At 53.2% G+C, this 27,521-nt stretch overlaps 2 pseudogenes across 1 annotated transcript in view; both read left to right on the top strand.

Moving 5' to 3' along the window:
• Positions 1-460: 460 nt before the first annotated feature.
• The window catches only part of LOC147668901 (lysyl oxidase homolog 3B pseudogene), a 32,175-nt pseudogene continuing 5,114 nt past the window's right edge, over positions 461-27,521 (top strand). The window contains exon 1 of the transcript XR_015303782.1: positions 461-798. The product of XR_015303782.1 is annotated as a lysyl oxidase homolog 3B pseudogene (transcript). The remainder of the gene's footprint in view (positions 799-27,521) is intronic.
• Positions 20,236-21,547, top strand: LOC147668902 (uncharacterized; annotated as a pseudogene).

A 27,521-nucleotide genomic window follows, 5' to 3' on the forward strand; every position in this document is an offset into this window, starting at 1 on the left:
CCTTATGCCTCACTGCTCTCACTCAAGCTCCTCCCCCTGATGCCTCACTGCTCTCACTCAAGCTCCTCCCCCTGATGCCTCACTGCCCTCACTCAAGCTCCTCCCCTGATGCCTCACTGCCTTCACTCAAGCCCCTCCCTCTGATGCCTTACTGCCCTCACTCAAGCTCCTCCCCCTGGTGCCTCACTGCCCTCACCCAAGCTCCTCTCCCTGATGCCTCACTGCCTTCACTCCAGCCCCTCCCTCTGATGCCTCACTGCCCTCTTTCAAGCTCCTCCCCCTGATGCCTCACTGCCCTCTCTCAAGCTCCTCCCCCTGTTGCCCCTGCTCTCACCTCACAGCATCCCCTGCCCTGTAAGAGGAGGCCCACAGCTCTTTGCAGGTGTTTAAAGCTCTGGTACTTAGTACATGTTCCTTCTCTCTGGTTTGTCCCTCACCTGATGACTTCTTTCCATTCACAGGATCTTCAGACCTCTAGCGCCATGAAGCTGTGCTGCTCCTCAGGCTGGACGGACCTCCTGCCCCTCATCTGCGGACTCTGCATCGCCCTAGGCCACGCCCAACAGACCACCCCAGTGCCCTCCACAGGCCAGAGCCCGGCCGGCAAGCTGAAGTTCCGGCTGGCCGGCTACCCCCGGAAGCACAACGAGGGGCGCATCGAGGTCTTCTACAAGGACGAGTGGGGAACCATCTGCGACGACGACTTCACGCTGGAGAACGCCAACGTGCTGTGCCGCCACCTGGGCTTCGTGTCCGCCACCGGCTGGGCGCACAGCGCCAAGTACGGCAAGGGCGTCGGTAAGTCTGGCGCCAAGGGCCTTCTTCCCGTAGGGTCGTATGGTCTAGGGGGCTTGTTTACAGAGCCCTGTCTCACTTTTCACCACGTAAATCGATACATGCGTGACGCAGGGCTCTGAATCAGATTTACAAAGAATCGCAAAGCGACCCTGCGTGGCTTTGAGTGGCCTCATAAATCACGAGTACGGCGACGCAACGCAAATGACTGCAATGCCATAGTCAGTGCCTGGGAAGGCCTCCCATGGGCGTTGTGGTGGGTCTTCCCACGCAACACCCATGGAATTTGACGCCGCTCCAAATTTACAATGTGATGTAAACCTGGGGAAGCTTAAAATCTCTACGCCTCCCGATGTGAAGCGCAACACGGAGAAATATGTTCATTTCTCCTCGTTTACTCCTATTTCCACTCCGCAGCACACGCGGAAAAAGGAAAACTATTCATAGGACTGTTTGTGTGCAGGAAGCTGCCCTAGCCGCGGTGCCACACCTCTTCCCTCTCTAGCCACGACGCCACACCTCTTCCCTCCTAGCCGCGGCGCCACGCCTCTTCCTTCCCTAGCCGCGGCGCCACACCTCTTCCCTCTCTAGCCACGACGCCACACCTCTTCCCTCTCTAGCCACAGCGCCACACCTCTTTCCTCCCTAGCCGCGGCGCCACACCTCTTCCCTCTCTAGCCGGGGCGCCACACCTCTTCCCTCCCTAGCCGCGGCGCCACACCTCTTCCCTCTCTAGCCCGGGCGCCACACCTCTTCCCTCTCTAGCCGCGGTGCCACACCTCTTCCCTCTCTAGCCGGGGCGCCACACCTCTTCCCTCCCTAGCCGCGTCGCCACACCTCTTCCCTCCCTAGCCGCGGCACCACACCTCTTCCCTCCCTAGCCGCGGCGCTACACCTCTTCCCTCTCTAGCCGCGGCTCCACACCTCTTCCCTCCCTAGCCGCGGTGCCACACCTCTTCCCTCCCTAGCTGCGGCGCCACACCTCTCCCCTCTCTAGCCGCGGCGCCACACCTCTTCCCTCTCAAGCCGCGGCGCCACACCTCTTCCCTCCCTAGCCGCGGCGCCACACCTCTTCCCTCTCTAGCCGCGTCGCCACACCTCTTCCCTCCTAGCCGCGGTGCCACGCCTCTTCCTTCCCTAGCCGCGGCACCACACCTCTTCCCTCCCTAGCCGCGGCGCCACACCTCTTCCCTCTCTAGCCGCGGCGCCACACCTCTTCCCTCCCTAGCCGCGGCGCCACACCTCTTCCCTCTCTAGCCGCGGCACCACACCTCTTCCCTCTCTAGCCACGGCGCCACGCCTCTTCCTTCTCTAGCCGCGGCGCCACACCTCTTCCCTCTCTAGCCGCGGCGCCGCACCTCTTCCCTCTCTAGCCGCGGCGCCATACCTCTTCCCTCTCTAGCCACGGTGCCACACCTCTTCCCTCTCTAGCCGCGGCGCCATACCTCTTCCCTCTCTAGCCGCGGCGCCACACCTCTTCCCTCTCTAGCCGCGGCGCCATACCTCTTCCCTCTCTAGCCGCAGCGCCACGCCTCTTCCTTCCCTAGCCGCGGATGCTACACCTCTTCCCTCTCTAGCCGCAGCGCCACACCTCTTCCCTCTCTAGCCGCGGCACCACGCCTCTTCCTTCCCTAGCCGCGGCGCCACACCTCTTCCCTCTCTAGCCGCGGCGCCGCTGCGCCACACCTCTTCCCTCTCTAGCCGCGGCGCCGCTGCGCCACACCTCTTCCCTCTCTAGCCGCGGCGCCACGCCTCTTCCCTTCCTAGCCGCGCTGCCCCTTCCTGCACAAACACAACCCTGCCTGCAATGGAGGCGCCATGGGTGCCAACATAGACGCTAGGCTGCGAGACCGGCACCAGAGCGGGCAGAACGGACAGGAGTGCACCGGCACCAGAGCGGGCAGAACGGACAGGAGCGCACAGGCACCAGAGCGGGCAGAACGAACAGGAGCGCACCGGCACCAGAGCGGGCAGAACGGACAGGAGCGCACCGGCTCCAGAGCGGGCAGAACGGACAGGAGCGCACCGGCACCAGAGCGGGCAGAACGGACAGGAGCGCACCATATTGCTGAACCACGGTGCATACCTGCCCGTTTACTTTGTTGTAGGTCAGCGCTGCGATGCCCTATGCCAAAATGCCATAAATGAATCTCTTAGTGTAGTTACCTGATATGCCAGGCCGCGGCAGAGAAAGGATGGCCACGTATCAGTCCTTTGGTGCCGAGCAGGTACTCAGTGCATAGTGGCTGAAGGACCCCATCACGATGGCGGACAGTGCCACTTACTTGGGGTCTGCTGGGGAGGGGGTTCAGAAAGGTTGCATCTACTTGTAGGTGAGACGTAGGCAGTACCGAAGAGTGGGTTGGTTTGTCAAAGTCATCATCTTTCCCTGGGAAGCCTCAATGCCACAGCCCCCCTTATAGCCCCCTTGGAGGCCATGAAATGAATGGATGCAACAATCAAATCCTTTTTCAATAATCAAAATGATTTATTATTTTTGCCCAATGCACACATTTCAAGCAAGTAAGTTCAAAGCCTACTACAGACTATATTAGTTGATTTTATTTATAATTTCTTAATCAGCATTTACACATATACTGTTGATGACAATGAACACCCATCAAGTAAAACAGAACAACACACAATAAAAGGTTAAAGACATGTATATACAACTGTAATGTTTACCTCTCCCACAACTTACATGTCTGCTACTGAATGCATAAAGATGTCGACATGTTTCAGCTGCCACCAATAGGATCAATGCATTCTTCAAGGTTGCAAACTGTTTGTATTCTCTGATAGATTGTGTCTCCTTGTGTCAAAGGGGCAAAAAGGTAAAACTGTACAATGACACAACGAGCGCTCTTCAAGCTGAGTGGGGCATTATTTTCATTGAAGTGTCGCTTATCAATGCCCTGAACATACTGAGGAAGATTTTCAAACGCCTCCCAAACAGCACCCAGAAAACCATCATGCACGTCTTTGTCACAGGCAAGAAGGCTGCAGACTACGCAGAACTCTCCAGCCAGACTCACTCTCAATCTCCCATGCCGCACTCACATCACACCACACCCGAAGAAGATGCCACCGGCTTTCCATTCACAACTGAGCAAAATTCATACTCCTCACCCACACTTTCAAGGCACTACATAACACTGGCCCAGCGTACCTCAACCATCGCATCACAAATCTTTTAGACACTTCCGCTCATCTCGACTCACACTTGCACAAATCCCACACATACAGACAACCAGGCCCGGTGGTCGAGCCTTCTCCTACATCGTTCCTAAAGTAAGGAACGACCTGGCGCTACATATAAAAGCCTCCTGCTCACTTCTTGAAGTCTTCAAGAGGCTGAAGACTTCGGGGCCCATTAGCATGTCGGGTGGATCGCCACCGCCCGCATGGTGGTGCAGATCCGCCCGACATTAGCGCCGCCCGCAGGCCAATTACCCTCGCCATATTACTATGGGGGGAGGGACCCTGGCGGACGGAAAGACCCTCCGCCGGTTTTCCATGTAGGCAATCTGCCCGATTGCCTACCAGGCGGAAAAGCTCTTAATTTGGTGGCGGTGTCTGGTAGACACTGCCATCCATATTAGCATAGATGCGGGGTCATAACTTTCCGTGGCGGCAATGCCGCCACGGAAAGGCATGCGGTTCCCAGCATTGGGGGCCTGTAGTGGGCCCTTAGGGATTCTGGGGGATGGGGGGTGCACATGCGGCACCTATGGTACCCCCCCTGCATATGCCAGTACATCGTGGCAGGCACCGCGCAGGAATGAGTTTACTGGGCTCCATTAAACATGGGCGTGGTCATCCAGAGGTGAGAACCAGTTCTCTTTACACAGCCCTGCATCGTCAACAATCACCAACAATGCACTCTCTATGCTATTACTTTTTCTAATGAAAGTTGGGCTTTGAGACATAATGGGACATCTTTGACTGCCTGGCCCCTTTAAATAAAAAGGGGCGTGTACACAGCTTCTGACGCGCTGCGGTGAGGTGGGACCTCCTCATTGGAATGGGGTCTGTTTCCTCCTTTCAGTATTTGAGGAATAAACCTGTGTCTTCCAAGATCTCACAGAGATGACCTAAATGTTGGCCGTCTGATGCATCAAACGCTCCTCTGGGTGTGAAGTGAAGCACAGATGGTATCCTTTCAGAGTGACGTGCTTCATTGATATCAGATGCAGGGGAACGCTTTGATCCACTCTGCCGGGCCCTGCCGGAAGCCAGCTCCAGCTTCTGGTGACGCTTCCCAAGGTGTGAGCCAGAAAAGACTGCTCTGGCTCCAACATCACACTGAACTCATGGCATTTCCTGTCAATGATCCCGGATGTTTAGAAAGAAAACAAAAATTGAATATGTGCAGGGTTCCTGTCCTCCTCAGGAGGTCTGAATGCAAGAACAGCAGAGTAGCAAGGGTGCCAGGGGTCCTAATGCAGACACAGCAGCGTAGCAAGGGCGTCATGGGTCCTAATGCAGACACAGCAGCGTAGCAAGGGCGCCATGGGTCCTAATGCTGACACAGCAGCGTAGCAAGGGCGCCATGGGTCCTAATGCAGACACAGCAGCGTAGCAAGGGCGCCAGGGATCCTAATGCAGACACAGCAGCGTAGCAAGGGCGTCATGGGTCCTAATGCAGACACAGCAGCGTAGCAAGGGCGCCATGGGTCCTAATGCTGACACAGCAGCGTAGCAAGGGCGCCAGGGATCCTAATGCAGACACAGCAGCGTAGCAAGGGCGCCAGGGATCCTAATGCAGACACAGCTGTGCAAGGGCGTCATGGGTCCTAATGCAGACACAGCAGCGTAGCAAGGGCGCCAGGGATCCTAATGCAGACACAGCAGCGTAGCAAGGGCGCCAGGGATCCTAATGCAGACACAGCTGTGCAAGGGCGTCATGGGTCCTAATGCAGACACAGCAGCGTAGCAAGGGCGCCAGGGATCCTAATGCAGACACAGCAGCGTAGCAAGGGCGCCATGGGTCCTAATGCAGACACAGCAGCGTAGCAAGGGCGCCATGGGTCCTAATGCTGACACAGCAGCGTAGCAAGGGTGCCAGGGGTCCTAATGCAGACACAGCAGCGTAGCAAGGGTGCCATGGGTCCTAATGCTGACACAGCAGCGTAGCAAGGGCGCCATGGGTCCTAATGCAGACACAGCAGCGTAGCAATGGCGCCATGGGTCCTAATGCTGACACAGCAGCGTAGCAAGGGCGCCATGGGTCCTAATGCTGACACAGCAGCGTAGCAAGGGCGCCAGGGATCCTAATGCAGACACAGCTGTGCAAGGGCGTCATGGGTCCTAATGCAGACACAGCAGCGTAGCAAGGGCGCCAGGGATCCTAATGCAGACACAGCAGCGTAGCAAGGACGCCAGGGATCCTAATGCAGACACAGCAGCGTAGCAAGGGTGCCAGGGGTCCTAATGCAGACACAGCAGCGTAGCAAGGGCGCCAGGGATCCTAATGCAGACACAGCAGCGTAGCAAGGGCGCCATGGGTCCTAATGCAGACACAGCAGCGTAGCAAGGGCGCCAGGGATCCTAATGCAGACACAGCAGCGTAGCAAGGGTGCCAGGGGTCCTAATGCAGACACTGCAGCGTAGCAAGGGCGCCAGGGATCCTAATGTTGTTGTTGTATAAGCTTTATTCGAGACAATTCTCATAAAAGCACATAAAATCAGAACAATTACACAAAATACATATTACAGGATAAAAATACATTAAACACAGTGCAGCTCATACAATTACAGATAAAACAATTTATACCAATAAAAGTTTATTAAAAGGAATAACTAAATTACCTGCGATCCCCTAAAGACCGTCGTCTTATCGCCCAAGCCCAACCCATGTATTTGGCGACACCCATGACAATCGAATCATGATTGGTTGTACATAGGATTCTTAAGGCCACGGAACTATCGCGTGTCCCCAGATTTTTGCATACCGGCGAGAGCCATTTCCTCCTTGGATTCGCATAGGCTTCACATGAAAAGAGAAAATGTCCTATGCTCTCCTCGGCATTTTCACATAAAGGACATAGGCTATTAGTGGGTCTGTGCCAACCAGATGTCAATTTCCTAAGGGGGATAGATCCTGACCTTAACTGGAAAATGAGTTTCCTGTCCAATGGTACCGTGATGTTATCCCAATAGTTTTCTAGGACAGGTAAAATTTTTGTCTCCAAAAAACGACCGGACATTGAATCTGCTCTGATGTCCTAATGCAGACACAGCAGCGTAGCAAGGGCGCCATGGGTCCTAATGCAGACACAGCAGCGTAGCAAGGGCGCCAGGGATCCTAATGCAGACACTGCAGCGTAGCAAGGGCGTCATGGTTCCTAATGCAGACACTGCAGAGTAGCAAGGGCGCCAGGGATCCTAATGCAGACACAGCAGCGTAGCAAGGGCGCCATGGGTCCTAATGCAGACACAGCAGCGTAGCAAGGGCGCCAGGGATCCTAATGCAGACACAGCAGCGTAGCAAGGGTGCCAGGGGTCCTAATGCAGACACTGCAGCGTAGCAAGGGCGCCAGGGATCCTAATGCAGACACAGCAGCGTAGCAAGGGCGCCATGGGTCCTAATGCAGACACAGCAGCGTAGCAAGGGCGCCAGGGATCCTAATGCAGACACAGCAGCGTAGCAAGGGCGTCATGGGTCCTAATGCAGACACAGCAGCGTAGCAAGGGCGCCATGGGTCCTAATGCTGACACAGCAGCGTAGCAAGGGCGCCATGGGTCCTAATGCTGACACAGCAGCGTAGCAAGGGCGCCAGGGATCCTAATGCAGACACAGCAGCGTAGCAAGGGCGCCAGGGATCCTAATGCAGACACAGCTGTGCAAGGGCGTCATGGGTCCTAATGCAGACACAGCAGCGTAGCAAGGGCGCCAGGGATCCTAATGCAGACACAGCAGCGTAGCAAGGGCGCCAGGGATCCTAATGCAGACACAGCAGCGTAGCAAGGGTGCCAGGGGTCCTAATGCAGACACAGCAGCGTAGCAAGGGCGTCAGGGATCCTAATGCAGACACAGCAGCGTAGCAAGGGCGCCATGGGTCCTAATGCAGACACAGCAGCGTAGCAAGGGCGCCAGGGATCCTAATGCAGACACAGCAGCGTAGCAAGGGTGCCAGGGTCCTAATGCAGACACTGCAGCGTAGCAAGGGCGCCAGGGATCCTAATGCAGACACAGCAGTGTAGCAAGGGCGCCATGGATCCTAATGCAGACACAGCAGCGTAGCAAGGGCGCCAGGGATCCTAATGCAGACACTGCAGCGTAGCAAGGGCGTCATGGTTCCTAATGCAGACACTGCAGAGTAGCAAGGGCGTCATGGTTCCTAAGGCAGACATAGCAGCGTAGCAAGGGCGCCATGGTTCCTAATGCAGACACAGCAGCGTAGCAAGGGTGCCGGGGGTCCTAATGCTGACACAGCAGCGTAGCAAGGACGTCATGGTTCCTAATGCAGACACAGCAGCGTAGCAAGGGCGCCATGGGTCCTAATGCAGACACAGCAGCGTAGCAAGGGCGCCAGGGATCCTAATGCAGACACAGCAGCGTAGCAAGGGTGCCAGGGGTCCTAATGCAGACACAGCAGCGTAGCAAGGTCGTCATGGGTACTAATGCAGACACAGCAGCGTAGCAAGGGCGCCATGGGTCCTAATGCTGACACAGCAGCGTAGCAAGGGCGCCATGGGTCCTAATGCTGACACAGCAGCGTAGCAAGGGCGCCAGGGATCCTAATGCAGACACAGCAGCGTAGCAAGGGCGCCAGGGATCCTAATGCAGACACAGCTGTGCAAGGGCGTCATGGGTCCTAATGCAGACACAGCAGCGTAGCAAGGGCGCCAGGGATCCTAATGCAGACACAGCAGCGTAGCAAGGGCGCCAGGGATCCTAATGCAGACACAGCAGCGTAGCAAGGGTGCCAGGGGTCCGAATGCAGACACAGCAGCGTAGCAAGGGCGCCAGGGATCCTAATGCAGACACAGCAGCGTAGCAAGGGCGCCATGGGTCCTAATGCAGACACAGCAGCGTAGCAAGGGCGCCAGGGATCCTAATGCAGACACAGCAGCGTAGCAAGGGTGCCAGGGGTCCTAATGCAGACACTGCAGCGTAGCAAGGGCGCCAGGGATCCTAATGCAGACACAGCAGCGTAGCAAGGGTGCCATGGGTCCTAATGCAGACACAGCAGCGTAGCAAGGGCGCCAGGGATCCTAATGCAGACACTGCAGCGTAGCAAGGGCGTCATGGTTCCTAATGCAGACACTGCAGAGTAGCAAGGGCGTCATGGTTCCTAAGGCAGACATAGCAGCGTAGCAAGGGCGTCATGGTTCCTAATGCAGACACAGCAGCGTAGCAAGGGTGCCAGGGGTCCTAATGCTGACACAGCAGCGTAGCAAGGACGTCATGGTTCCTAATGCAGACACAGCAGCGTAGCAAGGGTGCCAGGGATCCTAATGCAGACACAGCTGTGCAAGGGCGTCATGGGTCCTAATGCAGACACAGCAGCGTAGCAAGGGCACCAGGGATCCTAATGCAGACACAGCAGCGTAGCAAGGGTGCCAGGGGTCCTAATGCAGACACTGCAGCGTAGCAAGGGCGCCAAGGATCCTAATGCAGACACAGCAGCGTAGCAAGGGCGCCATGGGTCCTAATGCAGACACAGCAGCGTAGCAAGGGCGCCAGGGGTCCTAATGCAGACACTGCAGCGTAGCAAGGGTGCCAGGGGGCCTAATGCAGACACTGCAGCGTAGCAAGGGCGCCAGGGATCCTAATGCAGACACAGCAGCGTAGCAAGGGCGCCATGGGTCCTAATGCAGACACAGCAGCGTAGCAAGGGCGCCAGGGGTCCTAATGCAGACACTGCAGCGTAGCAAGGGCGTCATGGTTCCTAATGCAGACACAGCAGCGTAGCAAGGGTGCCAGGGGTCCTAATGCAGACACAGCAGCGTAGCAAGGGCGTCATGGGTCCTAATGCAGACACAGCAGCGTAGCAAGGGTGCCATGGGTCCTAATGCTGACACAGCAGCGTAGCAAGGGCGCCATGGGTCCTAATGCTGACACAGCAGCGTAGCAAGGGCGCCAGGGATCCTAATGCAGACACAGCAGCGTAGCAAGGGCGCCAGGGATCCTAATGCAGACACAGCTGTGCAAGGGCGTCATGGGTCCTAATGCAGACACAGCAGCGTAGCAAGGGCGCCAGGGATCCTAATGCAGACACAGCAGCATAGCAAGGGCGCCAGGGATCCTAATGCAGACACAGCAGCGTAGCAAGGGTGCCAGGGGTCCTAATGCAGACACAGCAGCGTAGCAAGGGCGCCAGGGATCCTAATGCAGACACAGCAGCGTAGCAAGGGCGCCATGGGTCCTAATGCAGACACAGCAGCGTAGCAAGGGCGCCAGGGATCCTAATGCAGACACAGCAGCGTAGCAAGGGTGCCAGGGGTCCTAATGCAGACACTGCAGCGTAGCAAGGGCGCCAGGGATCCTAATGCAGACACAGCAGCGTAGCAAGGGCGCCATGGGTCCTAATGCAGACACAGCAGCGTAGCAAGGGCGCCAGGGATCCTAATGCAGACACTGCAGCGTAGCAAGGGCGTCATGGTTCCTAATGCAGACACTGCAGAGTAGCAAGGGCGTCATGGTTCCTAAGGCAGACATAGCAGCGTAGCAAGGGCGTCATGGTTCCTAATGCAGACACAGCAGCGTAGCAAGGGTGCCAGGGGTTCTAATGCTGACACAGCAGCGTAGCAAGGACGTCATGGTTCCTAATGCAGACACAGCAGCGTAGCAAGGGTGCCAGGGATCCTAATGCAGACACAGCTGTGCAAGGGCGTCATGGGTCCTAATGCAGACAAAGCAGCGTAGCAAGGGCGCCAGGGATCCTAATGCAGACACAGCAGCGTAGCAAGGGTGCCAGGGGTCCTAATGCAGACACTGCAGCGTAGCAAGGGCGCCAGGGATCCTAATGCAGACACAGCAGCGTAGCAAGGGCGCCATGGGTCCTAATGCAGACACAGCAGCGTAGCAAGGGCGCCATGGGTCCTAATGCAGACACAGCAGCGTAGCAAGGGCGCCATGGTTCCTAATGCAGACACAGCAGCGTAGCAAGGGTGCCAGGGGTCCTAATGCTGACACAGCAGCGTAGCAAGGACGTCATGGTTCCTAATGCAGACACAGCAGCGTAGCAAGGGTGCCAGGGATCCTAATGCAGACACAGCTGTGCAAGGGCGTCATGGGTCCTAATGCAGACACAGCAGCGTAGCAAGGGCGCCAGGGATCCTAATGCAGACACAGCAGCGTAGCAAGGGTGCCAGGGGTCCTAATGCAGACACTGCAGCGTAGCAAGGGCGCCAGGGATCCTAATGCAGACACAGCAGCGTAGCAAGGGCGCCATGGGTCCTAATGCAGACACAGCAGCATAGCAAGGGCGCCATGGGTCCTAATGCAGACACAGCAGCGTAGCAAGGGCGCCAGGGGTCCTAATGCAGACACTGCAGCGTAGCATGGGCGTCATGGTTCCTAATGCAGACACAGCAGCGTAGCAAGGGTGCCAGGGGTCCTAATGCTAACACAGCAGCGTAGCAAGGACGTCATGGTTCCTAATGCAGACACAGCAGCGTAGCAAGGGTGCCAGGGATCCTAATGCAGACACAGCTGTGCAAGGGCGTCATGGGTCCTAATGCAGACACAGCAGCGTAGCAAGGGCGCCAGGGATCCTAATGCAGACACAGCAGCGTAGCAAGGGTGCCAGGGGTCCTAATGCAGACACTGCAGCGTAGCAAGGGCGCCAGGGATCCTAATGCAGACACAGCAGCGTAGCAAGGGCGCCATGGGTCCTAATGCAGACACAGCAGCGTAGCAAGGGCGCCAGGGATCCTAATGCAGACACAGCAGCGTAGCAAGGGTGCCAGGGGTCCTAATGCAGACACTGCAGCGTAGCAAGGGCGCCAGGGATCCTAATGCAGACACAGCAGCGTAGCAAGGGCGCCCTGGGTCCTAATGCAGACACAGCAGCGTAGCAAGGGCGCCAGGGATCCTAATGCAGACACTGCAGCGTAGCAAGGGCGTCATGGTTCCTAATGCAGACACTGCAGAGTAGCAAGGGCGTCATGGTTCCTAAGGCAGACATAGCAGCGTAGCAAGGGCGTCATGGTTCCTAATGCAGACACAGCAGCGTAGCAAGGGCGTCATGGTTCCTAATGCAGACACTGCAGCGTAGCAAGGGCGTCATGGTTCCTAATGCAGACACAGCAGCGCAACAAGGGTACAAGGGGTCCAAATGCAGACACAGCAGCGTAGCAAGGGCGCCAGGGGTCCTAATGCAGACACAGCAGCATAGCAAGGGCGTCATGGGTCCTAATGCAGACACAGCAGCGTAGCAAGGGTGCCAGGGGTCCTAATGCAGACACAGCAGCGTAGCAAGGGCGCCAGGGGTCCTAATGCAGACACAGCAGCGTAGCAAGGGCGTCATGGGTCCTAATGCAGACACAGCAGCGTAGCAAGGGTGCCATGGGTCCTAATGCAGACACAGCAGCGTAGCAAGGGAGTCATGGTTCCTAATGCAGACACAGCAGCGTAGCAAGGGTGCCAGGGGTCCTAATGCAGACACAGCAGCGTAGCAAGGGCGTCATGGTTCCTAATGCAGACACAGCAGCGTAGCAAGGGTGCCAGGGGTCCTAATGCAGACACAGCAGCGTAGCAAGGGCGTCATGGGTCCTAATGCAGACACAGCAGCGTAGCAAGGGCGTCATGGGTCCTAATGCAGACACAGCAGCGTAGCAAGGGTGCCAGGGGTCCTAATGCAGACACAGCAGCGTAGCAAGGGTGCAAGGGGTCCTAATGAAGACACAGCAGCGTAGCAAGGGCGTCATGGGTCCTAATGCAGACACAGCAGCGTAGCAAGGGTGCCAGGGGTCCTAATGCAGACACAGCAGCGTAGCAAGGGCATCATGGTTCCTAATGCAGACACAGCAGCGTAGCAAGGGTGCCATGGGTCCTAATGCAGACACAGCAGCGTAGCAAGGGAGTGATTGTTCCTAATGCAGACACAGCAGCGTAGCAAGGGTGCCAGGGGTCCTAATGCAGACACTGCAGCGCAGCAAGGGCTTCATGGTTCCTAATGCAGACACAGCAGCGTAGCAAGGGTGTCATGGTTCCTAATGCAGACACAGCAGCGTAGCAAGGGTGTCATTGTTTCTAATGCAGACACAGCAGCGTAGCAAGGGCGTCATGGGTCCTAATGCAGACACAGCAGCGTAGCAAGGGTGCCAGGGGTCCTAATGCAGACACAGCAGCGTAGCAAGGGCGTCATGGGTCCTAATGCAGACACAGCAGCGTAGCAAGGGTGTCATGGTTCCTAATGCAGACACAACAGCGTAGCAAGGGTGCCAGGGGTCCTAATGCAGACACAGCAGCGTAGCAAGGGCGCCATGGGTCCTAATGCAGACACAGCAGCGTAGCAAGGGTGTCATGGTTCCTAATGCAGACACAGCAGCGTAGCAAGGGTGCCAGGGGTCCTAATGCAGAGACAGCAGCGTAGCAAGGGTGCCAGGGTTCCTAATGCAGACACAGCAGCGTAGCAAGGGCGCCATGGGTCCTAATGCAGACACAGCAGCGTAGCAAGGGTGTCATGGTTTCTAATGCAGACACAGCAGCGTAGCAAGGGCGTCATGGGTCCTAATGCAGACACAGCAGCGTAGCAAGGGTGCCAGGGGTCCTAATGCAGACACAGCAGCGTAGCAAGGGTGCCAGGGGTCCTAATGCAGACACAGCAGCGTAGCAAGGGCGTCATGGTTCCGAATGCAGACACAGCAGCGAAGCAAGGGTGCCAGGGGTCCTAATGCAGACACTGCAGCGTAGCAAGGGTGTCATGGTTCCTAATGCAGACACAGCAGCGTAGCAAGGGTGTCATGGTTCCTAATGCAGACACTGCAGCTTAGCAAGGGCGTCATGGGTCCTAATGCAGACACAGCAGCGAAGCAAGGGTGCCAGGGGTTCTAATGCAGTCACAGCAGCGTAGCAAGGGTGCCGTGGGTCCTAATGCAGACACAGCAGCGTAGCAAGGGTGCCAGGGGTCCTAATGCAGACACAGCAGCGTACCAAGGGCGTCATGGTTCCTAATGCAGACACAGCAGCGTAGCAAGGGTGCCAGGGGTCCTAATGCATACACTGCAGCGTAGCAAGGGTGTCATGGTTCCTAATGCAGACACAGCAGCGTAGCAAGGGTGTCATGGTTCCTAATGCAGACACTGCAGCTTAGCAAGGGTGCCAGGGTTCCTAATGCAGACACAGCAGCGTAGCAAGGGCGCCATGGGTTCTAATGCAGACACAGCAGCGTAGCAAGGGCGTCATGGTTCCTAATGCAGACACAGCAGCGTAGCAAGGGTGCCAGGGGTCCTAATGCAGACACAGCAGCATAGCAAGTGCATCATGGTTCCTAATGCAGACACTGCAGCATAGCAAGCGTGTCATGGTTCCTAATGCAGACACAGCAGCGTAGCAAGGGTGCCAGGGGTCCTAATGCAGACACAGCAGCGTAGCAAGGGCATCATGGTTCCTAATGCAGACACTGCAGCGTAGCAAGGGTGTCATGGTTCCTAATGCAGACACAGCAGCGTAGCAAGGGCGCCATGGGTTCTAATGCAGACACAGCAGCGTAGCAAGGGCGTCATGGTTCCTAATGCAGACACAGCAGCGTAGCAAGGGTGCCAGGGGTCCTAATGCAGACACAGCAGCATAGCAAGTGCATCATGGTTCCTAATGCAGACACTGCAGCATAGCAAGCGTGTCATGGTTCCTAATGCAGACACAGCAGCGTAGCAAGGGTGCCAGGGGTCCTAATGCAGACACAGCAGCGTAGCAAGGGCATCATGGTTCCTAATGCAGACACTGCAGCGTAGCAAGGGTGTCATGGTTCCTAATGCAGACACAGCAGCGTAGCAAGGGTGCCAGGGGTCCTAATGCAGACACAGCAGCGTAGCAAGGGCGTCATGGTTCCTAATGCAGACACAGCAGCGTAGCAAGGGTGCCAGGGGTCCTAATGCAGACACTGCAGCGTAGCAAGGGCGTCATGGTTCCTAATGCAGACACAGCAGCGTAGCAAGGGTGCCATGGGTCCTAATGCTGACACAGCAGCGTAGCAAGGACGTCATGGTTCCTAATGCAGACACAGCAGCGTAGCAAGGGTGCCAGGGGTCCTAATGCAGACACAGCAGTGTAGCAAGGGTGTCATGGTTCCTAATGCAGACACAGCAGCGTAGCAAGGGTGCCAGGGGTCCTAATGCAGACACAGCAGCGTAGCAAGGGCATCATGGTTCCTAATGCAGACACTGCAGCGTAGCAAGGGTGTCATGGTTCCTAATGCAGACACAGCAGCGTAGCAAGGGTGCCAGCGGTCCTAATGCAGACACAGCAGCGTAGCAAGTGCGTCATGGTTCCTAATGCAGACACAGCAGCGTAGCAAGGGCGCCAGAGGTCCTAATGCAGACACTGCAGCGTAGCAAGGGCGTCATGGTTCCTAATGCAGACACAGCAGCGTAGCAAGGGTGCCAGGGGTCCTAATGCTGACACAGCAGCGTAGCAAGGACGTCATGGTTCCTAATGCAGACACAGCAGCGTAGCAAGGGTGCCAGGGGTCCTAATGCAGACACAGCAGCGTAGCAAGGGCGTCATGGGTCCTAATGCAGACACAACAGCGTAGCAAGGGTGCCAGGGGTCCTAATGCAGACACAGCAGCGTAGCAAGGGCGTCATGGTTCCTAATGCAGACACTGCAGCGTAGCAAGGGTGTCATGGTTCCTAATGCAGAGACAGCACCATGGCAAGGGTGTCATGGTTCCTAATGCAGACACAGCTGTGCAAGGGCGTCATGGGTCCTAATGCAGACACAGCAGCGTAGCAAGGGCGTCATGGGTCCTAATGCAGACACTGCAGGGTAGCAACGGCATTGTGGTTCCTAATGCAGACACAGCAGCGTAGCAAGGGTGCCAGGGGTCCTAATGCAGACACAGCAGCGTAGCAAGGACGTCATGGTTCCTAATGCAGACACAGCAGCGTAGCAAGGGTGCCAGGGGTCCTAATGCAGACACAGCAGCGTAGCAAGGGCGTCATGGTTCCTAATGCAGACACAGCAGCGTAGCAAGGGTGCCAGGGGTCCTAATGCAGACACAGCAGAGTAGCAAGAGCGTCATGGTTCCTAATGCAGACACTGCACCGTAGCAAGGGTGTCATGGTTCCTAATGCAGACACTGCAGCGTAACAAGGGTGTCATGGTTCCTAATGCAGACACAGCTGTGCAAGGGCGTCATGGGTCCTAATGCAGACACAGCAGAGTAGCAAGGGCGTCATGGGTCCTAATGCAGACACTGCAGCGTAGCAAGGGTGTCATGGTTCCTAATGCAGACACAGCAGCGTAGCAAGGGTGCCAGGGGTCCTAATGCAGACACAGCAGCGTAGCAAGGGTGCCAGGGGTCCTAATGCAGACACAGCAGCGTAGCAAGGGCGTCATGGTTCCGAATGCAGACACAGCAGCGTAGCAAGGGTGCCAGGGGTCCTAATGCAGACACAGCAGCGTAGCAAGGGTGTCATGGTTCCTAATGCAGACACTGCAGCTTAGCAAGGGTGCCAGGGTTCCTAATGCAGACACAGCAGCGTAGCAAGGGCGCCATGGGTCCTAATGCAGACACAGCAGCGTAGCAAGGGTGTCATGGTTTCTAATGCAGACACAGCAGCGTAGCAAGGGTGTCATGGTTCCTAATGCAGACACAGCAGCGTAGCAAGGGTGTCATGGTTTCTAATGCAGACACAGCAGCGTAGCAAGGGCGTCATGGGTCCTAATGCAGACACAGCAGCGTAGCAAGGGTGCCAGGGGTCCTAATGCAGACACAGCAGCGTAGCAAGGGTGCCAGGGCTCCTAATGAAGACACAGCAGCGTAGCAAGGGCGTCATGGTTTCTAATGCAGACACAGCAGCGTAGCAAGGGTGCCAGGGGTCCTAATGCAGACACAGCAGCGTAGCAAGGGTGCCAGGGGTCCTAATGCAGACACTGCAGCGTAGCAAGGGTGTCATGGTTCCTAATGCAGACACAGCAGCGTAGCAAGGGCGTCATGGTTCCTAATGCGGACACAGCAGCGTAGCAAGGGTGCCAGGGGTCCTAATGCAGACACTGCAGCGTAGCAAGGGTGTCATGGTTCCTAATGCAGACACAGCAGTGTAGCAAGGGTGTCATGGTTCCTAATGCAGACACTGCAGTGTAGCAAGGGTGTCATGGTTCCTAATGCAGACACAGCTGTGCAAGGGCGTCATGGGTCCTAATGCAGACACAGCAGCGTAGCAAGGGCGTCATGGTTCCTAATGCAGACACAGCAGCGTAGCAAGGGCGTCATGGTTCCTAATGCAGACACTGCAGTGTAGAAAAGGCGTCATGGTTCCTAATGCAGACACAGCAGCGTAGCAAGGGCGTCATGGTTCCTAATGCAGACACTGCAGTGTAGAAAAGGCGTCATGGTTCCTAATGCAGACACTGCAGCGTAGCAAGGGCGTCATGGTTCCTAATGCAGACACAGCAGCGTAGCAAGGGTGCCAGGGGTCCTAATGCAGACACAGCAGCGTAGCAAGGGTGCCAGGGGTCCTAATGCAGACACAGCAGCATGGCAAGGGTGCCAGGGGTCCTAATGCAGACACAGCTGTGCAAGGGCATCATGGGTCCTAATGCAGACACAGCAGCGTAGCAAGGGTGTCATGGGTCCTAATGCAGACACAGCAGCGTAGCAAGGGCGTCATGGTTCCTAATGCAAGAACAGCAGCGTAGCAAGGGTGCCAGGGGTCCTAATGCAGACACTGCAGCGTAGCAAGGGTGTCATGGTTCCTAATGCAGACACAGCAGCGTAGCAAGGGCGTCATGGTTCATAATGCAGACACAGCAGCGTAGCAAGGGTGCTAGGGGTCCTAATGCAGACACTGCAGCGTAGCAAGGGTGTCATGGTTCCTAATGCAGACACAGCAGCGTAGCAAGGGCGTCATGGTTCCTAATGCAGACACAGCAGCGTAGCAAGGGTGCCAGGGGTCCTAATGCAGACACTGCAGCGTAGCAAGGGTGTCATGGTTCCTAATGCAGACACAGCAGCGTAGCAAGGGTGTCATGGTTCCTAATGCAGACACTGCAGTGTAGCAAGGGTGTCATGGTTCCTAATGCAGACACAGCTGTGCAAGGGCGTCATGGGTCCTAATGCAGACACAGCTGTGCAAGGGCGTCATGGGTCCTAATGCAGACACAGCAGCATAGCGAGGGCGTCATGGGTCCTAATGCAGACACAGCAGCGTAGCAAGGGCGTCATGGTTCCTAATGCAAGAACAGCAGCGTAGCAAGGGTGCCTGGGGTCCTAATGCAGACACTGCAGCGTAGCAAGGGCGTCATGGTTCCTAATGCAGACACAGCAGCGTAGCAAGGGCGTCATGGTTCCTAATGCAGACACAGCAGCGTAGCAAGGGTGCCAGGGGTCCTAATGCAGACACTGCAGCGTAGCAAGGGTGTCATGGTTCCTAATGCAGACACAGCAGCGTAGCAAGGGTGTCATGGTTCCTAATGCAGACACAGCAGCGTAGCAAGGGTGTCATGGTTCCTAATGCAGACACTGCAGTGTAGCAAGGGTGTCATGGTTCCTACTGCAGACACAGCTGTGCAAGGGCGTCATGGGTCCTAATGCAGACACAGCTGTGCAAGGGCGTCATGGGTCCTAATGCAGACACAGCAGCGTAGCAAGGGCGTCATGGGTCCTAATGCAGACACAGCAGCGTAGCAAGGGCGTCATGGTTCCTAATGCAAGAACAGCAGCGTAGCAAGGGTGCCAGGGGTCCTAATGCAGACACTGCAGCGTAGCAAGGGTGTCATGGTTCCTAATGCAGACACAGCAGCGTAGCAAGGGCGTCATGGTTCCTAATGCAGACACAGCAGCGTAGCAAGGGTGCCAGGGGTCCTAATGCAGACACTGCAACATAGCAAGAGTGTCATGGTTCCTAATGCAGACACAGCAGCGTAGCAAGGGCGTCATGGTTCCTAATGCAGACACAGCAGCGTAGCAAGGGTGCCAGGGGTCCTAATGCAGACACTGCAGCGTAGCAAGGGTGTCATGGTTCCTAATGCAGACACAGCAGCGTAGCAAGGGCGCCATGGGTCCTAATGCAAATGTTGCCAGGTCCACTCAACTGAAACCAGGAATGGCGATAATCCTTCTTCTGCGGAGTGTTTAACCTCCACGATCAGTAAGTAAGACAGCTGTGAGTGGTAAAACACCCTGGGAAAAGTGGAAAGATGGGGGGGACAAGGAAAGGGTTCTTTGGTCTATTCTGCCGCTCACTCAAGGTGGATTTCTTGAATCCCTCAACTCAGGAAGAACTTTGTAGGAGAATATTCCTCTAAGGGAAAAAGAGGAAACTCATATTAATAGGTACATACATTCATATAAGGATGACAACCAATTTCCACATCAGATGCTATAGGAAATTAAATTTTTGCAGCGTGAATCTTTCTGGATTCACTATGCTGAGCATTATCCCGCCATCTAGTGGTTGGGTCCGGAATTGTAGTATTTCTTCACTTACTTTTTTTTTGTGGCCCAGGTGAGCGTCGACATACCACCATTTTTTGTCCTTCGTGATGTCAACGTGCTTCCCCCGGAAGCTCCCTCCTTTGGTCGCCATCTTGAGATTCTTTTTTCCGTCGATGGGTCTGGATCAATAGTGAAGGAGCTCCAAAACTTTGGAGAGAAGAATCAACGAAAAATCTACAAACACATCGAAAATATTACCGGAGAAAACACCGGATTACAACTAAAGACAGAAGTCGACGAAGGAGGAGAGAACATTGAAGAATTCGATGTTTCTACAGAGAACGCGCATGCAGGGGGCTCCCTGGGCGTGGTGAAGGACAAAACTCCATTTAAATTCTGTGCAAACTGCCACCACAAGAATGGACAAAAATAGCAAACGCCCTGTTTGCAATCTCTGCCTGCCACTTGACCATCGAAGCGAGGACTGCAACGCCTGCGCAGCGTTCACCCCGAAGACCCTCAGAGTAAAGGAGAGGCAAAGAAGAGCAAATTACAACATGCAGGGGCAGGGGACACCTCCATCGCTCTGAGATTTGGGACTCTCCAGTGGAGAGGAAGACAACATCGCAGAAGGACTGGTGGACGCCTTAGTCGTTGAGGTCGAAAAGAAAACGTAGAAGGAGGTAAGAGAGTCGTCAAACACTCCACTGATACTCACAGAAGCGAGTCAAAGTCCTTGAAGGGAGCATTGCCATTGAAGCACTCGACATCGACAACTGCATCCAAGGACAAGCAGCCCGTTGGTTCCTTTGAAAAGGACTCCTAGACAGCAAAATCTCAAGACAAAGGAAAGGCGTCGAAAAGCAGCCATGAAAAAGAGGCCTCAATGTCGAAAAACGAAGGCCTGAAAGCGGTTACGACTTCGACGTCGACAACCGCGAAGAGAAAAGCCGAAACCCTTGAAACCAAACACGCGGCTGAGATGGAAAAGAAGAAAAGGCTTGAGGCCGAAATGGCAAGCATATTGCAACGCAAGAAAGACTTCGATGAAAAGATGAAATTTTACAGCATTCGGTCAAAAACCACGGCCGAAGCCGAAAGGTGCATCGAGGAATTTGTACCACCGACCACACCTGAACCTGGAGAGGAACGGGAAGAGGAAGAGCTGTACTACGGGGACGCCGAAGGGGAGAAAGATGAGCAAACTTACCAGGACTCGACATCCTTGGAGGCTCAGGACTTGCAGTGGCAGGATCTCGACGCCGCATCACCGGAAGAGGGTGTAGAATCCTACCCGTTGAGGCCTTCGCCACCGGACGACATAGGAATCTACAATCAAGCCATCAAAAGAGCTGCAGGCACATATGGAGTGCAGCTAGAGGAAGAAAAACCTCAATCTTGCTTCCTCTTGGAGACATTATTGCCATCTCAGACTAGAAGCCAGTTCCTGCCCATGCTACCAAGTGTACTGGACCAGGGGAAGGAGGCCTTCAAGAAGCCTGCTATGTGTAACGCAGTAACTCCACGAGCAAAGAAATATAAACATTCTTCAAAGGACCCCATGTACATTAGGGGGTTCAGTACCAGCCGACTCAATCATCACATCCACGGCTAGAAAGAGGGCAAATATACCCACATATACTGGCCCACCACCAGACATAGAGAGCAAGAGGATGGACCTAATGGGTAGAATAATGGAAAGAAGGGCGGCGATACAATGGCGCATCGCCAATTCCAATGCGCTCATCAACAGACACGCATACCAGCACTGGGAAGAAGTGGGCGAACTCCTAAAGCACGAATCGGAGCAATACCAGAGAAGGGCGAGCCACCTGGTAGAAGAAGGGAAAAACATGGCAAATACATGTCTGAAGTCTGCCCTGGACGCAGCCGAGACATCAAGCAGGCAAATGATGCTGGGCATCACAGAAAGGAGGCATGCCTGGCTAAGGATATCAGGCTTCAAGAATGAAGTTCAGAACAACATCCTCAACACACCCTTCAATGGGGAACAACTGTTGGGCGCACCAGTTGATGACAAACTGAACCAACTAAAGAAGGACAAGGAAACAGCAAGGTCAATGGGTTGCTGCAGTTCAGAGGTCAGAGGTATGAGAAGAGGGACACCATCTAGGAGGTCAACAGGTAGGGGGACCCACCAACCTGTGGCATCACACCAAACCTTCCAACAAGGTTAACAAAGAGGTAACCAGGGACATCAGCAGGGACAGCAGCAACAAAACTGGCAGTACCAGCCCCAAGGACAATCCTTTTGAGGGTGCGGCTGAGGAAGGGGTAACGGGCAGAGAGGGAGCCAGCCACCCTCATCCAAGTGACTCCTCAGCAGGACCAACTCACACCCAGCCAAGATCTCAAGTGGTGCGGAAATATTTCAACACAAAGACTAAGGGCTAGATGTAGGTAAATCAGATTTACCGATTCATAAATACCAAATTTTACCGATTCGGTATTCATGAATCGGTAAATCTGATGTAGGTAATTATTTGGTAACAAATACCGAATCGGTAGGATTCGGTATTTACCGATTCGGTAATTACCGAATCGGTATTTGCCATTGATTCCTATAGGAATATAGCCCATAGGAATCAATGGCAAATACCGATTCAGTAATTACCGAATCGGTAAAAATACCGAATTGCCAAGGGGGACAGGGTGTCACTTTGACACCCTGTAGCACCCCTGTTTCTGGCTTGTGTGCCATGTGGCACATAGACATGCCCTCAGGGCATGTCTGTGTGCCACATGGCACAAGTGTACATGCACAGATGTGCATGTACACAGGAATTCGTTATTTACCATGCAATAGTATTATATGGTAAATAACGAATTCTGAGGGGCCTGTTGCACTGTTTGCAGTGCCACCTACATATTGAGTACAGAATCGGTAAATTTACCGATTCAGTATTTTACCGATTCTGTAAATTTATTGAATCGGTAAATTTACCGATTCAGTATTTTACAGATTCTGTAAATGTATTAAATCGGTAAATTTACCAATTCGGTATTTTACCGATTCTGTAAATTTACAGAATCTGTAAATTTACTGATTCTGTAAATCAAAGAAGCCCTACATTACAAAACCCAAATACTGGTTGGTAACGGCCGATTCGACCGGTATTTGATCTCCTACAACTGGCCCTTAGAACGAATCCAGATCTACAACAGTTCCTCCAACACAAAACACCAGTGGGAGGCAGAATAAAACACTTCCTCCAGGAGTGGAGGGAAATAACATCAGACAAATGGATACTAAACCTCATACAATACGGGTACTGTATAGACCTGGAAAAGGTACCTCCAACAGAAAGCCAAGAGGCAGAGTAGTCTCAGCAAAGGGGCATACACATTTGCTGCAGGAAGCAAAAGAACTGCTAAGGAAAAGAGCCATAGAAATAGTACCACACATACAATGGAACAAGGGGGTCTACTCCACCTACTTCCTCACACCAAAGGTAGACGGAACCTGGCGTCCAATTCTAGACCTAAGATTCTTAAACAGGTTCATAAAAACTCAAAGGTTCAAGATGACATCGCTCCAAGAGGTCATACCACAGCTACAAGAAGGAGATTATATGGCAACCATCGACTTAAAGAACGCCTACTTGCACATCCCCATCAACAGCAAACACAAACATATACTAAGGTTTATGATCAACAAAACTCACTACCAGTTCACAGTGCTGGTATTCTGACTCAAATCTGCACCAAGGGTCTTCACAAAATGCCTGGCAGCAGTAGAAGCGCACTTAAGGAGGCAGGGAATACATGTATACTTCACGATCCTCACCATTCACTAAAAAAAAAAAACAATTATTCAAAAGGAGTAGATAAGCATAAAAAATAAACTCCCAATGTTCCGGAGGTAGTACTCCAAATAACTTCACCTATTACCATCATATGAGGAAGTAAGAGTAGAGGAAGCTCGTGTATGATGAGAAAATAATGGCACGGGCGACCAAAATGAAGGTAAAGCACAGGAGACACAAAGGTACTGCTTGAGGAAAGAGCACTATTCCAAATTATAAAGAATCCATACCTTTGCTCCTCACACATATCTTTCTTCAGCTGTGATTTCTGTGTACCGGTGTCAACGGCTCAACTTTTGTATATAACCGGTGTCACACATCGCTCAACAGGGTTTCCCATGGCCCTCCAGGGCATGTTCTAACATGTAATGGTGCAAACATGGAGGACGTCCCGTCACTCCATATAAATGGTACCAAGGCGGGCCGTACTCTCTGGCCATGCAGTACTCACAGTCCACCCACTCCCCTGCATCCCTCCACTCTTCCCACTGCCCTACTCTCTTTGAAGTTTCTAGACCCTCTCTGGGGTACACGGCATTGAGCGTCAAGTGGACTGGCTGTGGGGAGCTTGTGGCCATGTTTCCTTCGATTCGGACCCTCCTTCTTTCATTCTGAGGGCCTTCCACCTTCTGCAGGGAACTAACACCTCACCTGTGCCAAAGATAGAGCATTGTTACAATTATAAAGATAAAAACCTTGCTCAATTGGCACTTTGATCCCTTCTTCTCTTGCACTTTCCTAGCATCCTGCCCTTCTGTCCCGGACACTGTCTGTTCGATATTTTTAGAAACAAAGGCGGCTGGGTGATATGGACACACACACACTTGGCAGACAAAATTGGGCAAGGCAAAACAATGAGTTAATTGCAATATATTCGGGTGCTCGGAGATGAATAAAAGCCACCAGGCCTTCTTCAGTGGGAACAAAGTCCAAAACCTAAAGGAGAATCGTAAGCGGTCCCAAACAATCCACCCGAAGCGCCTTGTATTCAATCTTCTGAAATCCTTCATTTGCATATAGTGGTCTGAAGTCTTGGCGCTTTCTCCAAACATTAGCCGATACGTGTTTCGTCTTATACGGTTAATACGCCAGCAGACTTCATCAGGGCTATAATGACAAGTTATATAAGTTTTAATGACATCATAGTTAGTACAAGTTGAGTTGGGACCCAGGTCAGGCTGGCACAAGTGGGTAGAATCCAAATAGAACTAGAAAAGGAAGAGGGAGGCATAGTGAAGGATTACCAGAGATCACAGTACTAGGAGTCAGTGACTTGTGAGTACTTCAAAGTGAGAGCATAAATAATGGTTATACATGTTGAGTAAGTGCTCAGGCAGAGATTGACACCCATCAATAAAATAAAAATATAAAAAAAGTAAAGAAAGAAGAAAAAAGAAAAGAACCCCATCAACCACGAACGTGTCAGGAGTAAGTTATGACGTTTTGGGGTCACCGAGCAGCATGCTGTCGAGAAAGTCAAAGCTAACACCTCGCCTGAGTATATATGTCGAGGTCTGTAAAGTATAAAGTAACTATGGGTCCATCTGAGCATTGCACCGTCCTCCTGTAGCCGACTCACAACATCGAACCAGTTACCCATATGTCCCATATATTCTGATAGCTTTCATAAGGCTCGGCTGAGAACCACTGTGGACACAAGATACTCCTCACCGTACGACCCCTCACAGCGCTGCACTTGAAAACTGTAATATGTGAGCCCAATCGACCTAATGTGATGTAACATCACATTGTGCGGCACCGCTTGACACAATAACCATTCCCCAGTGCGAACGCAGTCCCGTCCGCAGCAGACGATTCTGATACCAAACCCAAGAGAGCTCAGATAAACCAGATCTTCCCAAACAGGATTAATCCCAAGGTAGACACGCGCCACCAAACAATGGGGGATATGTACAAGGACGTGGCGGAGCGTGTCGTTAGCCTCCTTGGCAGACCTGCACCATATTTACGAGAATGTGGTGCAGCCCTGCATTTCCCTCTGCAATGGCATTAAATTTAGCAACTTAGCGCTAAAGAAGGCATCCTTGTACCAGAGTGCAAGGCTGTCTACGTGCAAGGCAGGATTGTTTATGTGTAGGAAGGTGTCCCTTCCTGCACATAAGCAATCCTAAAATAGCATTCTGTCACTTTCATGGAAAAAGCAAAAACTGAGAGAAATTATGCATTTCTTCTCATTTCGCCAACTTAAGACCAGGGTTTTCCTGGTCTTAATTTTGTAGCTGCTCCTATATACGCCACCCTTGTACATAGGGGGCAGCGTCAAATACAATGGGTGTTGCGGTGGAACTCCTACCACAACACCCACCCAATGCCCCTTTCACGCTAACCATAGCATGAAAGGTGGCCTTATGTACAAGGCAGCATTAAGCAGCCCTTATCGTCACCACGACATCGGTAAAAGTGACGTGGGGGTGGCGATAGGGGCTTGTACATATGCCCCAATGTATGCAACAAAAAACGAGCCAGCGCCCCACAGTCACGCTATCTTGGAATAGGGGAAAACTACAAGCAAAGACCGAAAAACTAGCACTCACGCCACGTACTGTAAGGGCTGATCAGAAACGCGCTCCATAGAAATCGGTATGAGTGATTAGTAACCAACGCTCACTTCATCAGAGTCCACTGTGTACTATTCTGGCGCCAATACCAGTATGTAATTCTCAAAGTAAACTTCCCGTATTACCGCATCAGACTCACGCGGCTGGTAAATGCATTACAGCAACATTCCCATTATCCCGGATTAAATGCATCCGATGGATTTATTTACAAACTTAAAATAAATAATAGATTATACCACCCTCACAGGACTTCCTAACCAGGTGCACAAAAGTGTCAGCCTCAGAGGAGAACATCTCACCCGTTTGGGGGTCTCGAGGGGGTACTCGCCCCAAGAAATCTTTAGACATTGTCAATCAGCTAAAGCACCCAACAACCTTGACTCAGGAGACGGCTCTCCTTCATGTGACGATCTGGATGCATTCTTTATGGAGAAAACAAAACTCATCAGTATTTCCCTTGAATCTAAGAAGGCCCTTCTTCCATCATACGAGATTGTGTCTCCTCCTGCTCTCTCTGAGAGGCTCGAGCCATTAGCACCAAGAACAAGGCCATGTGGTGTACTTTTACTTCCCTCAGTGAGACATTTACAAAATCCTTCTTAGTATCGACCCATCTAATTACTTCAGAGACCCGCTGCCACCGACTGTCTTCAAAGAAATCAAGGATGCCTTCATCCCCCGTTGGACAAAGATTGTCAACGCTTCATTGTCGCAAGGCACGATCCCCGAATGCCTAAAAGCAGCCCAGGGCTCACCCATTCTTAAAGAGCCTAATGCAGACCGAACTGATCTCAACAACTTTTTCTCCATCTCCAACATCCCCACTCTGGCTAAGCTCCTAGAAAAATGCGTACAATTGCAACTTTACACGCACATTGAGAATTTCCAACTCCTGGATCAACATCAGTCTGGTTTTTGGAGTGGTCACAGAACTGAATCGGCGCTCACTAACATTATGCTCGACCTAAACGAATCCTGTCTCCTAATCCTCCTTGACCTTTGTTCTGCATTCAACACTGTAAGTCACGACAACCTCTTATCGATTCTGGAACACAGGACGGGCCTTTCCTCTCTGGTATTGCAATGGTTCTCATCTTTCCTTCACAATAGATCCCAAAGAGACAGCGTGAATCAATCCCTATCCCAGCCCTCTCCAGTCTCAATGGGGTCCTACAAGGGTCTGCCCTGTCTCCCACACTCTTTAATATATTCTTAGAACCGCAGGCGAATGCGCTAAACTCCATGAACATTCTTTTTCATATGTATGCCGACAACACGCAACTTAACCTGAAAATCACCTCATCTGAAGACTTCACCTCACTTAACTCTACCCTGACGAATACACCAAACTGGCTAACTGAGAACCACCTCCTGCTCAACCCCGCCAAAACAGAATTCCTTCTCATATCTCCTCCTAATCACACCCCCAAGATAGACCTCTGGATGAAACACCTCACTGCCTTCAACTGCTCTCCTCCCATCCTTGATTCAGCGAAATCTCTCGGAATCACCCTGGACATGCACTGGAACATGAAGAAACATATTAGTAAGGTGTGCAAGGGTGCTAACCACCAAAGGAGGATTCTTAGAAATCTCAAACCATTCCATCCACAAGATGACTTCAAGCAGGAGGTTCAAGCGCTTCTCCTGCTGAGGCTAGACTATGGTAGCGCTATGCTTTGTGGCCTCCCCAAATATACCCTGGCCCCACTTAGGGCTTCCATGAATGCCGCTGCCAGATTGATTACGGCTACAAAAAGAAATGC

Source organism: Lissotriton vulgaris, unplaced genomic scaffold (assembly GCF_964263255.1).
Source record: "Lissotriton vulgaris unplaced genomic scaffold, aLisVul1.2 SCAFFOLD_4263, whole genome shotgun sequence".
Lineage (NCBI taxonomy): Eukaryota > Metazoa > Chordata > Amphibia > Caudata > Salamandridae > Lissotriton > Lissotriton vulgaris.